Source organism: Tiliqua scincoides, chromosome 10 (genome assembly GCF_035046505.1).
Source record: "Tiliqua scincoides isolate rTilSci1 chromosome 10, rTilSci1.hap2, whole genome shotgun sequence".
NCBI classification, from domain to species: Eukaryota; Metazoa; Chordata; class Lepidosauria; order Squamata; family Scincidae; genus Tiliqua; species Tiliqua scincoides.
This window is the reverse complement of record NC_089830.1, coordinates 12836628-12851157: the sequence shown is the minus strand read 5'-3', so window position 1 is coordinate 12851157 and position 14530 is coordinate 12836628. Positions and strand designations below refer to the sequence as shown.

Below are 14530 nucleotides of genomic sequence, written 5' to 3'. Positions count from 1 at the left end.
CAGGTTGAAGAAAGTCCCTGGCCACAACCTCACCAGCAGAGAGGTTGAAAAAGGGGGGAGGGAAGCAAGGTGGGATAGATAAAGTTAGATCCCAAAATCCCTTTCTGAGCTGTACATGCCCCCAGTGGCTCCAAAGCTGGCAACGTAGCTTGTGTAGCTCATAGGAGTCCCATGAAGTAGCTGGTATAGCCCTGCACAGGAGTCATGCCATGCGGGTAAGTCTTTCAGAGGTCTGTTACCCTGCACATGCCCGATCTTGTCTGATCTCGGAAGCTAAGCAGGCTCAGGCCTGGTTAGTATTTGGATGGGAGACCGCCTGGGAATACCGCCTGCTGTAAGCTTATACCATAGTCTTTCGAGACTGAAGGTGGCCAACCATCTCACCCCCCACACACACACACAGTTAACCTCTCCAACATGATGGCACATTGGAATCAGCAGACAAAGCGCACTCAGCCCTGAGCAATCAGCACAGCGGCCGCATAGCATCAGGCTCTAAGGTACCCTATGTCTACGTTTGCAGCAGGACCCTATCACCCCGAGTTGGGGCGCCTTCTCCCTGATGTGCCAGCAAGACACAAGGCCTGGAGAGGTTAATCAAAGAGCTATTTAGAACTGAAGCATGCTGGGCAAATGTCTAGATCTCCGTCTACCATTGTGTGATCCTTAGAGAAAGGTCGGAGTACAAATGTACATACATAGGAAAACTAAAATATTCAAGCATTCAGCTAGCTAGCTTGCAAGAAAAGAGTAATACAGTGGAAACTGGTTATTTCTCAGATACTTTGAGTGGACTGGAAACAGGTTTGTTTCATGTCAGCTTTGAGCTGGAAAACATGCGCTAGATCTACAGGTGAAGCCTCATTATTCGCGTGAGTTCCATTCCAAGCACTTAAGTGGATGGCAAAAAAACGTACTATAGCAAATCAATTTTTAAAAAAAAATTAAAAAAAGTTTTTTGGCTCAGGTGATTTAAAAACAGCCTTGCTGATCTTTGTGATGTAAGATCATTAAGAAGACAATCCATCAATCAGTCCTCCAATTCACTCCGCCCCTCCCTTCACCAATGCAAAGTGATCACCTTTCTTTCATGTGCTCAGGGGGAAGGGAGGGGTCACCTGGAGAGAGAAGGACTGATGGATTGTCAGCCAGCTGCCTCCCCTCTCATTAAGGAGGCTATTGTTAAAGAACTGTTCAGATTTTTAAACTGATTTTAAAGGCATGCATTTTCCCCCTTCTCCAGGGATCAGCACATTCCTTCTCATTTGCAGTGGCCATTCATGCTGAGTCAAATCCGTGTATAACAAGACTGGACCTGTATATTTTCTGATGTCAGAAAGCCAAGATATAACAATGGCAATGGCATTGCTAGATGGGTGCGGGCCACACTGCGTGACGTGCACGGGGAGTGATACCACTACTCACCCAAATTTTTAAAATCTTTGTATTTCCAAATAATACAATCATGTTATATATCAATCAAAGCATAATTTCATGTATGAAGTTCATGTAACTTCAATGAAACAAACCTTAAACTAGCTCTTTTCCATCAAAAGTTATAAAAAAAACAGCGGGGGTGGGGTGATGGTACAATGCCACTCAAAGCATTGCCCCCCCCTGTCGCATGGGGGGAGATCCATCACAGGGGTGATGCGCTGGCGTCCCGCACCGGGTGACACAAACCCTGGTGACGCCACTGCAGAGAGGGAAGCAAATTAGTCAAGACAGGACCTGCAGGGGGAATGAAGCCGAAGACGGTGGTCAGTCTTGCGAAGCCAACATGTACAAGAAACCCTTGAGCAGGGCCAGCCCATTCATGAGGCCAGCTAACGCAGATTGGTGGGGCTGCCCATCTCTGCCTGCCTGCCTACCTCCACTGCTCCTCCTCCTCCTCCTCCCACTCCCTGCATTGGAAAGGGAAGAAGGGATAGAGAAGAGCAGAGGAAGAGAAAGCTGGAGGGCAGGAGAGAGTTGAACAAGAACATGGGGAAGGGGAGGAACAGAGACTGGCACATCATCAGTTAAAGGGGGACAATATTTGGCATGCTGCCTTAGGAGGTCTTGGGCCTGCCCTGCCTATCCTTAGCATCATCCTTCCCCCACGGGCACAGCAAGCAAGAGTTGAGCTACAACATGGGAGAATTTCCCAGAACAGTCAATGGCAGGTCACCCCCGGCAACAAGAGTCTTGGTCCCTGCTCTTGGAGGTGATTCCTCTCTCCTGCTAATGTAAGTCACGCAGGTGGCCACTCACCTCCACCACCTCACTCTTATCCTGGAGATGAACAAGAATGTTCACCATTTCAGAAATGGCTGCTTCTGTTGTATGTGGGAGCCACTGTATCCCCTTCCGGCTCCGAAGCAACCACAAGTGCTTTATCACTAGGGCACGGACGCTTGCTTCCTCCTGCAAATAGGAAACAAATAGGAAGAGTCACCAGAGATTGATACTTGCCAGGTTTCTAATCTCATAAGAGCATAAGAAGAGCCCTGCTGGATCAGGCCAAAGGCCCATCTAGTCCAATTTCCTGTATTTCACAGGCCCACCAGATAACTCAGGAAGCACACAAGACTGCATGCTGGTGCCACTCCCTTGCACTTGGCATTCTGAGGTAGCCTGCTTCTAAAAGCAGGAGGTTGCACACACCAATCATGGTTTGTAACCTGTGATGGACTCTTCCTCCTTATATTTGTCCAATCCCTTTTTCAAGGTATCTAAGCCAGATGCCATCACCACATCCTGTGGTAAGGAGTTACAAAGAATAATTACAGTTACTGAGTGGGTGGGTAGATAAATAAATAAATACTTTCTTATATCTGTTCTAATTCTCCCAACACTAAATTACTGGTGACAATGTGCAACAGAGATGTTGTTTCTGGTTTTAGCCCTTCATTGTCTGTGGCTACAAGGATGAGGAGCCCATGTCTCTTCTCCTGAATTTAGCACACACACTCTTGATAGTGTGCCCAGTACCAAGGAACTCCATGGGTCACCTGTACAGTGTCTGACATGACAATCTAAAACACTCACATGGTCAACAAGAGCAGAGTAGGTTGCAGACAACATTCTGATGTAGCTGATTTCTTCCTCCCCTGTGATAGAGGACAAGGTGCTCTCTAACACATCCAAAATTTTGGGGAGGGCTTCTGGCTCGCTCACACCCAGCTGATTGAAGAGAGCCAGCTGTATGCACCAGGGGCTCTTCATCTAAAACAAAAGAGGTGGCTCATTTAAATATATACAGTCAGTTCTTGTTATCCTCTAGGGTAGGTTCCTGGAAAATCGAGTGGATACCGTGTTAGCAGATACTGAATCATTGAGCCTATGGGAAACATGGGGTTCGGTTCCAGGGAAACCTCTTCAACATATACTCTATGCACTTTATGAACCTGATGTCTATAGGGTTAGGTGATAGCGAAGGCTCATCAACATCTGATGCTTCCGCCTCTGTGCTGGCTGTCCCTTGACTAGTTCAAGGTTGCTGACCCAACAACAAGCCTCATAGTTCAGCAGTGGGAAGGGGGTAGCTTCACCTGTCCTCGTCCTCAACCTGACTCTTGGCTCCTTACCTAGGCTTGCCCCAGAGCAGCCCTCAGGTACCCTTCCATTGGCCTCTAATCATCGCCATTCTGAAGGTTCAGCGGCAAGTCCCCAAGATGGTGCCCAAGATGGCAGGGCAAGTCAGGAAGTGGACACAAGTGTGCCCAACCATTCTCCATGGGCCAATCCCAAAGTCCCTTTGGTATCCAAAACTGACCTAAAGTAGACAACTTTCTAAAAAACTGACTGGATGCAATTACGCCCATTCCTTCCATATACTGTTGGCCATATACTGTATACTGTCTCTTCCTCTCAGCCCTGCAGAGCACCAACACTGCCTTCTGCTCACGAGGAGGCCACTGTCTCTTCTCCTCCTCCTCATGCAACCTCTCTTGCCCCCACCTGCCTGCCTGCTCTTAGCTGCACTGCTCCCCATCCCAGTGCACCAGCACTATATTCACAGGTAATGAGAACAGAGTCAGATAACTAGAAGTAGGTAGCAATTCTGCCCCTCGAACATCAGCAAATGCACATATAAAGAGGAACTGAACTGAACTATCATGGGTGCAGCTTCTTTTATTACAGAGTTCCCACCACCTGATAGGTGCAGAGAGGAGTACACCCATCCCAGCAATCTTCTGTCAAAGTCCCTGTGGATATGCAAGAATGGAATCTGTGCATGTGCCGGCCAACTATCTGAGGAGTTACATTTTTATTATCCCTGTCTTTCGAGGATGACTTACCAAATCAGACTCAAAGATCAGGGAAGAAAGTCCTCTGAGGCTCAGCTTCCGAACCCCAAGTTTCCCATGATCCAGCCACTGAAGGAGAGAGTCTTTTGACATGATGTTTCCAAGCTCCTTCACACGGTTCAGGAGCAACTGAAAGCCCAAGAAGGACAACAGAAGCAAATTAATTGGGGTGAACACTTTGGTTCACCTTGTTGAGCTCTTTGCAGATGAGTGTTCATGGCTTTATCCACCACATACAGATGCAGAGGGCACAGCTATATCACTGGTTTAAATTTGGTGAAAAGCCATTTCCTCTCCTCAGAGCATCCTGGGAACTTTATTTCTGTGAGCGGAGCCAGAAAACTCTTGCATTGGCAGTGCCATCACAATTCTCAAGATTTGCTGGAAGGAACTGCATCAGTTGAACTGAACAGGAAATGGATAGAAGTTTAGAGCATAGAGTTGCCTGGACACACCCAGAAACATCTATCACAGTCTCTTCTGCAAGCTGAAGCAAAGACTCAAAGAGTGAATTCCAAGTCATTCACATGCCTTGTCTCCCTGACCTTGAGGTCAGAGATTCAGGGCAAAGCCAGCCCAGAGGGTATAAAATTCACACACCACTCTGTAAACACAAGTAGACTCTAACTGATCATTTGATGCCCTGTAATGGTGCCCATAATTTGCCATCCACATGCCAACCAATCTTTAGGACCATTGGTTTCCATAGCAGTTACATGGCCTAATCCAGTGGTTCCCAAACTTTTTTGACTGATGGCTCTCTTGATCTACTGGGCCATTGGCCGTGGCTCTCCATTAAGGCTACAATTCTAGAGAGGCAGGTTTTTCACAAAGATTCTGTGGCTTCCCTAGCTGGTTTTCATGGCTCCCTGGGAAGCCACAACTCACAGTTTGGGAACCACTGGCGTAATCCTATCCAGGGAAAGGCTGCAGGGTGCATCGCCACTAATGAAGCCTCTCAACTACTGCAGTACCCCTCACCTTGTGGTAGAGCATCACTGCTGTTTCATAGAGCCATGCATGCTCTTCAGCCCCAAAGATAAGCAGAAGGAACTGAATGATGCCAGGGACCAAGGAGTGTGAGCTGGAGAGGAGAATCCTGGAATAGGTAACAGGACCATGCAAAAAAAAGAAAGGAAAAGAAAAAGAGGCACTAAAGATGTCAGTGGAAGACAAATGATGCACATTCACATCCCACAACTTCAGCTATCTGACACTCTTTGAGAAACCCAGCAGTCTTCCTCCTACCTTACTAAGCTGGACAATCCCTCACTAAAAGATTGAGGACTGCTCAGCTGATCCCAGCACTCGGTTTCCTCTGTCACGATTCTCACGATGTTACAGAGAAGCTGGAGTGTTTTCAGCGGCTCTCTGCAAGCAAGATAAAAGAAGTAAGACCAGGAGGGTCACTGCCACAGATACACCAGGAGTGTGACTAAGGGTCCCACTTCTATAGAATCCAAGAGTTTCATTTAAGTCAGAAATGGAACAAGTTGCTGGCTCAGGAGTAATCTTCTTCTTATTTTGAGAGTGTGAGATTGTAAGGTCAATTTCCCAGATGAGCGCATGTCCAAGGGAACCCCGGCCTGGGTGCCAAATCCGGGATTCCAACAAATCTGTGCGCCCGGTGAGCAGACCTTACCGTTCAGCCTGGGCGCTGCATGTGGTCCTCCACGATTAGGAGACAGAGATGCTCTGGGCAGTCGCATGTGCCTGAATGTCCTGTCACGTGGCCTTCTGGGACGCCAGGCAGCAGATGTGACTGCCCAGAGCGTCCCCCAATCATGGAGGATTACACATGGCGCCTGGGTGGAATGGAAAGATGTAGTCCAAACAGGAACTGCTTTTCCTGTGTGTGCCGGTAGTGAGTTTGGCCACTGCGGTCCAAGAGGAAAAAAGGGCCACATGCTGGGCAAGTGGCCATGGCTGAGTTGTAGCCTCCATGCCTTGCAAGCACCGTGTTCCAGATTCAATACCTGGCATGGTCAATCCAAAAGCTAGCACCAAAACCCAAAAGATCTCTTGCAGAGACAACTTACCTCACATTGCTGCCGTCCTTCAAGGAGACCGAGATTTGCCCCAGCAATGTCAGAAGCAACTTGGGAAACTGCTCTCTCACCCTTCTTTTGTTGGCAGCAGCACAGAGAAAGCTCCTCATGGCTTGGGTGGCATGTTGCTAGGAGAAAAGGAAAAAGAGATGCCCGGTGCTCTTACAGCTTCTTCTTTGTCCTGGACCAGAATGTCATGCAGCAGAGGGTGAGATCCTGTGTGTATGCACCTGCTCATCTCTCTCAGCTGCAGGGGGAGTCCTCCACTGCAATCTGCCTGGTACCTGCCGGGGACTGGGCTCGTCCTCCACCCCCTTCCCCTCACTTCCTCACCAACCCAAACTCCAGCTGAGGCAGGGTTGGCCCAAACCTGACCGAGGGAGAAAAATACACCTTCCTGTTCATGAAAGCTGGGCAGAAGGTTTCCTGCACAATCCCCAGTGATAGGAATGGATCCTGCCTCTTTTTCTTTCACAGCCTCCACTTTCACAGCCTTCAGGACTTGAAGAAAAGGGCATCCCCATGGGGTCAGATGGGTTTGTCTCTCACTCAGCCACAGTTCAAAAATCTCTCACCTGCAGTGAGCACTTCATATTGTCTCTTGGCAGGTCTCCCATATTGGAGTTTGCAACAAAGTGGTACTCTTGTAGCTGTACCAGCGGGGAGGTCATAAGGCTAGGCAGATAATGGTAGTGGGATAAGGTGTTCTCTCTATCTTTTCTATCTTCTGGTAAAGCATACCTAGAGGACAATCCTCAGGCTTTACTTCCTTCCTGCTCTCTCTCCCCCTTCCCCTCAAAAGGCCATGGAGCTAGACAGACTAGCTATGGGATTCTCTCAAACTCACATGCATGTTTCTTAAATTAACTGATGTCTGAGTCTTGAACTCAAGTCTCATACAAAGCTGCCGATCTCGGCTTTCCTGCAAAATGCATCTTTTGGGGTTTGGTCTCTGCCAACAACCCAGCATTGGATGGAGAGCTACATTGCAAAGATGTCAGCAACAGCAGAGATTTTCAACCCTTTTCATTTCACGGTACACTGACAAGGTGCTCAAATTGTCAAGGCGTACCATCAGTTTTTGGACAATTAACAAGGCACATTGCACTACAGGTGCGGGGCTTGCACACCCCAACGGCCCTACTGATAAATGACCCTCTCCCAAACTCCTGCAGCACCCCTGTGAACCACTGGCAGCACACCAATGTGCCATGGCACACTGGTTGAAAATCCCTGTGCTAGAGTATACCACATCAAGAGCAGTCCCTCCAACAGAAATCAGTTCTCTCTTTCCTTCCTGACAAAAGGAGAGCACATCATGCACGAGGGACAGTCATTCACACTTGTGGTTCAAACCCTGAAATCATATTCTGGATTGTTGTGGATATTAACATTCATTGATATTGAAGAAGTTGATATTCTCCAGGGTGAATTTTGGTGTGTAGATTTTGCGCTCAGTACCAACTCCCGTGGCTTCTCTCTCCTTGCATGCAGCTGCAGGATATACTCATACGCTACCGGGAGAAGGGAATCGTGACCCAGTTCCACAGCACAGCTCTTACCACACTTGTCTGCTCTTCTGGCTTTCCCCGCATCTCATACAGCAGGGCTTCAAGGAGCAGGGTTGTATCGGCACAGGCAAACACCACCGGCCAGTGCTCCTGACAAGCGCTGTGAATTGAAAAACAGACAGTTAGGTCCCTTGGACCAGGCGTGGCAACATCTGCCTACCTTACTGATGGCCCCCTCAAACCTGGAGTCAGCCTTGGTGCCGCCCTATGTAGCATGCTCTTTGGCAAACTACAAGCCCCAGGATTCCTTACTTTCTTCTGGCATTCCTACATGTCAGATGTACCCACAGGGAGCAGTAACTGAGCAAGAAGAACTGTAATAATCATGAACACTGGAATCCCAGAGAGAGTGCAAAGCTGCCTGATACCATCTCACTTAGCATTGCCTATTCTGACTGGCGATGGTTCTTCAGCATTTCCGAGAGGGGTCAAATCCACTTTCCAGCCCTACCAGCAGATGCCAGGGATTGAACCCAAGTCATTCTATGTACAAAGCGCGTGCCCTATCACTGAGCTAGGGGCTTTCCCATACATGATGCAGAACATAAGGCAGTCAATGAGTTATGCCTGCACAGTGAATCCAACTTTACAGATTAATAGTGCTGCCAAATGGGCACACTGTTAGTTCGGATTTTTGGAGCGGCAAACAACAGACAGGAGAATTCAGAGGACTTCTGACAAAAGTAAACCTTTACTCGTTTGCAAACGGGACCCCCACACACACAGGTGGAGGATCCCAAAAAACTACAATGATGCAGGTTTTATAGGGTATTCTAGATAGGGGAGGGGTACAAGAGCACACAAAGAGAGGAGAACATCCATGGGAAAATTAACAGACCAACAGGCAAAAGAACAACATTTGGCATTTGTTATCAGTTCAGGATGTTGATTTGAGAAGGGCAGTTTGACGCGCATAGACACTTTGTTTACAGACCTATCCATTGCAGAGGATCTGGTGCTCTATCAACATCCCTTTTACCCTAACCCTTTCATCCTGATTTGTTTCTTGCCATTGTTTATGGCTTTCTGTTCATCCTTGGGGCCCATACTGCAGCCAGCTTGTTTTCTGAGAAGGATATTAGATGCTGGCTGGTATCATTCTTGGACAAGGGTCAGAGAGGGGCTTTTAGTCAGAGCATTTGGGCCTTGTGGGTATTTCAATATTGTGAGCTGGGCATTTTGGGGACAATAGGGAATCTTTTTGATGGAGTAGCTGGACTGATAGGGCAATTTTTACATCAACTTACTGATCAGGACCAGGAATTTTTCCTGACATCACTTCCGGTGGGTCCCAGACATTGTCATTCTAAAAAGTGGGTCCCAGTGTAAACATGAGAGAACCACTGCCTTAATTCAAAACAGGCCAATGAGACATCTGGGGGGGGGGGGTTTGACACCCTAGTGACCAAAATTCTGGAAAGCGTGGCTTTTAGGAATAATGCCATCATGTTAGGAATAATACCATCATGAGACCATTTGATGCAGAATTTCATCTATTGCTTGTGGGGAAATATTCACTGCATTAATTTTCTGGCCATTATTACTACTCACTTCATGTCATGACTATTACTATCTCTCAGTCTCACCTACCTCACAGGGTTGTTGTGAGGACAAAATAAAGGGAGGAACCACACACACCATCCTGAGCTGCTTAGAGGAAGGGTGGTATAAAAATGTGAAAGAATTAATATGATTAATTAATAATTAAATAATTATGTTGCATGAGGAGACAAAAATTTATGGGCCCCAGTTGTCAAGTGACCTAGCTACGCCACTGTATATATTTGAGGATCTGGAGGCCATTACTTGCTATAATAACCTAAGCTGCATGAAGTGTTGATATGCAGATACTTTGTATATGTGTGTGTGTATAAATATACATTCCGCACCCCCTTTTTTTAAGTATGTAACTCATAAGCATGTATCCATGTAATGCTATTTTGGGGGGGTTCTGTTTAAGCAATAAAAATAAAATAAAATAAAATGCCTGTACAGGTCTCCAGTGCCCACAGAACTGCCACTAAATCTCAGCCAGGCACAGAAGCATGCGCATACATAATGAGCCTATGGGTGCAATCCTAACCCCTTATGTCAGTGCTTTCCAGCACTAAGGGCCATGTAGCTCCAAGGTAAGGGAACAAACATTCCCTTACTTTGAGGAGGCCTCCATGAGTGACACCCAACTGCAGGTTGCAGCACATGTTCCATTGGCACCGCTATGCCAGTGCTGGAAAGTACTGACATAAGAGGTGAGGATTGCGCCCTATGTCCGTGTTTCTCAACCAATGCTATGTGTACCACCAGCGATACTTGAGGTTGTGTCTGATGGTACTTGTGGGACCCCCAGGCATCTGCTTCTGGCAGCAAGACAAATGAACTGATGTGACCAACTTCAGTAGGAGGCTTGGCTCCGTGAGCAGCAGGCTTTTCACCTACTCTAAAAAGCCCTCCTGTTCACCCTGAGCCTCTTCCTGATTGGTGTTTGTCATGTGGCATCTGGCCTCTCAACCCAGAAGTAACTGGCAATCACTTCTGCTGGTACTTCCAATAGGTGGATCATGCAAAGTGGTACAGTGTGGGATGAACATTGAGAAACGCTGGTCTATGTGCATACAAGGCTACAATTCCTGGCTCCTAATACAAATCAAGTTTGAAATATTAGGAAACTAAACCATGAACTAGATGTGACCGGACACCCGTAGAGATGCTCCAGAGCAGAGTATTCTTCATTCTGGTAGGCAGGCAGAGAGGGTGGTGGGAACCCTGCTTTAAGTTTGTCCTGGGTGCAGAGACATGATACTTAGGGCCCAATCCTATCCAACTTTCCAGTACTGGTGCAGCCGTGCAACCAGGGCATGTGCTGCATACTGTGGTGGGGAGGCAGTCACAAAGGCCTCCTCAAGGTATGGGAACATTTGTTCCCTTACCTTGGGGCTGCATTGTGGCTACACCAGTGCTGGAAAGTTGAATAGGATTGGGCCCTTAGGCACTACTGTAAGCCCCATAGATCCCCAATGGGCCATCCAAGGCAGTACAAGCTGAAATCTCCTATAGCTGCTATGGGTGGTTTTTTATAAATACTAACAGAGAGGGAGAAATGCTTTAAATAAATAGATACCTGAAAGGATGCTGGAGGAGAAAGTTCACCACTTGGACCACGTTCTCACTCGCAAGCATGCCAAAACCGAAGAAGGGCATGTTGCTTTCACCCCTCCTTTCCGTTTTACACTTTTCAAAGAAGTGTTCCAGCAATGTCTCAACCTGTCAGGAAAGCAAAGGGCCACTGCTAAGGTACCCAGAAGCAAAATGTCTCAGAGGCTGTTGCCGTCCTAGGCAGGGCAACATCCATGAGGCCAGGTGAGATGAATTCCTCAGGTAGCAGACTGGTGGACGGGGGAGGGTGACCAGATGTCATAACGGCAAAAAGAGGATCAGGCACCCCCAAATGTAGGAATTCCAAGAAAAATGTAGGACATGACACAATAAAAGCTATGAACATTCATGTATTGATTTCATGTGGTTAATTTAAACACTTAGGGCACAATCTTAAAACAATATTACTTCTTAAATTCAAAACTATAATACTTATAATTTATTATATATAACATTAATTACAAGACAGTTCTGTGCTGCCTGTAGGGGCCCACTCACAGGGAAAAGGAGGACATTAAAGTTCTTTTCCAGGACACGAGGTTAAAAAGAGGATATGTCCTGGAAAAAGAAGATACCTGGTCACCCTGTGGGGGGGGGGGGAACCCAACTCCATTTGTTGGTTTCTGCCCACCGATTTGCTGCCCAAGGCAATTGCTAAAAAAACCTTTACTAAACCTTTTTTCTCCTCCCACTGCCTGGATTTGAAAACAAAGAAGGAGATGGAGTGAGAAGAGGAACAAGAAGAGCAGTCCTCTCTCCTTCATGCCAAACTCCCTCTCCATCTCTCTCTTCCCTATGAGAGAAGAGTGTGTGACTGCATTTAGGGAAACATTCAGGGAAATGTTATGGATCTGTACTTTCAACAGGATACTATGTAAATGCTTTTCACACTGATAGTCAATAGGGCTTACTCCTGGGTAAGCGCAGACAGAATTGCAGCCTTTGGGATATTTGGGGAATTTTCTTGAAACAGATCATCAATTGCTTGGGAAAGTTAGGAGGGTTCTTCTTTAGTTTAAATAACTTTTTAAACTTATACTTATTGTAACATTTTAATATACTTAGGCTCAAATCCTAACCAACTGTCCAGCACTGGCATAGCTTTGCCAACAGGTCAAGTGCTGCATCCTGCAGTTGGGTGGCAATCACTGAGGCCTCCTCAAAGTAAGGCAATGTTTGTTCCCTTACCTCACAACTGCATTGCCCTTATGTCACTGCTGGAAAGTGGCTTAGGATTGCACCCTTAATTAATTTGATTTGACTTTGTCATGTGAGGGGTGTTAAATTGTCCTGTCTGATGATCTCACTTCCAGCCATGACATTACTTCCTGGTCAATGACATCAATTCTGATGAGCCCTGACAGATTGCCATTCTAAAAAGCAGATCCCAGTTCTAAAAAAGTCTGAGAACCACTGATTTCAGCCATGGATTTCACACAAACCCTTAGCATCTTATGGTTTGCCTCTCTTGCATACGTATCTTTTGGGAGATGACAGATATATTAGGATTGGTACCTGACATCTGTTCCATGCTGAAACTTGGGGTTATTGCAGAACTTAGAATTCAGGAACACCGAGCTAAACTTGAGGGGGGGAGGGGGGTTTATATTTTCACCTCTAAGGCCACTCACCTGACATATGGTCTTTCAAAGTCCTTTGGTTAGTACTGGCATGATATGCTCAAAAATATATCCTTCAAAACATGCTAAGGATCTGGCGCAAGGATCCCAATGGCATGGGATTGATTTACAACTCCAAGAGATCCAGTTCAAAACCAAGATCCTTCTTTGCTATCCAGACTGTCTCTCTGGATTTATTTGTTCTCCCAACGGCTCAATAATATGTGTCAGGTCTTACTTTGTTTCTTCGTTTTGTGTTTCACTGCTTACTGTTAACATGTTTTTAATGCTTTGTTGGATGTTTTTCCTTCTGACCTGTTATGATACTTTGTATTTTATTATGGAGCTTTGTAAGTCCTCTTGGGTAATTGCTTCAGCATGGGAAAGGTGGGGTATAAATTTCTATAATAATAATATCTTTGCAGTTCCTTACCTTCACTACCTTGCCGCCAAACTGCTTGAGGAGTTGACGGAGCAAGCAATATATATCAAACACCTCAAAGGAGTTCTGGGCAGCTCCGGATAGGAAGGCCACGGCTTCCAAGAGTTCTTCAGGAGTCAGGAATGCACCAAAGACCTGAAACAATGCAACATCTCTGAGCGTCAAATCTTGCTTGGTTTATTCAACTATTTATACTCCACTTTTCCATGGAAAATGGTCTTGGGCTTTTAGTGAAAGAAAATGTCCAAAGCAGCTTACAAGTTCAGAACATACAACCGAACGTAAAACAGAAACAGTCCAATGTACAACAATGATAAACAAAATCAAATCCAGAAGATTCCCAAACATTTCAGCACCATGACCCACTTCTTAATACAACACTCTATTGGGACCCACCTAGCTTTAACAGACTTTAAATGAAAGGCCATCTAGAAAAAAATATTGATTTATTTACAAGCAATAATGCCCAGAAAAAAAGAGCTAGCAGCTACCTTGCAGACTGCAGAAGCTGAGCTCTTTGCAGGTCAATTAGCAGCTATTTGATTTTTGAATAGGTATTGCAGATGTAAGTCAATCTGATGGGAGATTGACTTACATCTGCAATACATGATCTCACATCAAGGACATATTTAAAACTTCTTTCTTGGAATATTGCGGGATGGCATAGCAAGGTTAACGATGAGACTTTCCAGAGATACTTATGTGATTTTCACACAATCCTTTTGCAGGAAACCTGGTCTCAAATTCCTTTACACCTTCAAGGTTTTAATTCCTACAACATTCCAGTTTATAGAATAAGCTCCAAGGGACGTTTGCAAGCGGGGATGACAATTTTTGTCTCTTCCCAGCTCAATGCAGAACTGGTGGTCACCAAGACAACTAGCAAATTATGTCATGCAGTCAAGCTTATTCTTAACCATCTCCAATTAATAATTGGAAAGGTTTATCTTCCTCCTGGCTTGAACAGCCAATTATTATCCCAGAATTGGAGCACCTTCTCTAAAATTGTCAAGGAGTTAGACATGGAATTTCCTTCATGCCATTGGCTTATTGGTGGGGATTTCAACGCCAGGCTTGGAAATTCAGAGCCGTTGCTCAGTACTGCCGCAAACTTAGATCCTGATTCATCTCTCCTTGATTTATTTTCTTTAGAGAGATTTTCCAAAGATAATAAAACGAATGCAGCTGGCCTCTATTTGGCCAGATTCTGTCTCAATTTTAATACAATATGGTTAAATGGCCTTGTAGATTTCCCCAATTCAAGTGAATTCACTTCTGCTTCAGCCATTGGTTCCAGTGTTATAGATTATTTCTTGGTTCCACTTCACCTCAAGGTCAATGTTATTGATTTTTTGCTTGATGATCTAGCAATGAGTGACCATTTTCCTTTCATACTCAAGCTAGA

General features: G+C 45.8%; 1 protein-coding gene across 1 annotated transcript in view; it reads right to left on the bottom strand.

The window, feature by feature from the left end:
• LOC136661490 (kin of IRRE-like protein 3) overlaps positions 1–14530 on the bottom strand; it is a 94839-nt gene that overhangs the window by 31218 nt on the left and 49091 nt on the right. The window lies entirely within an intron of this gene.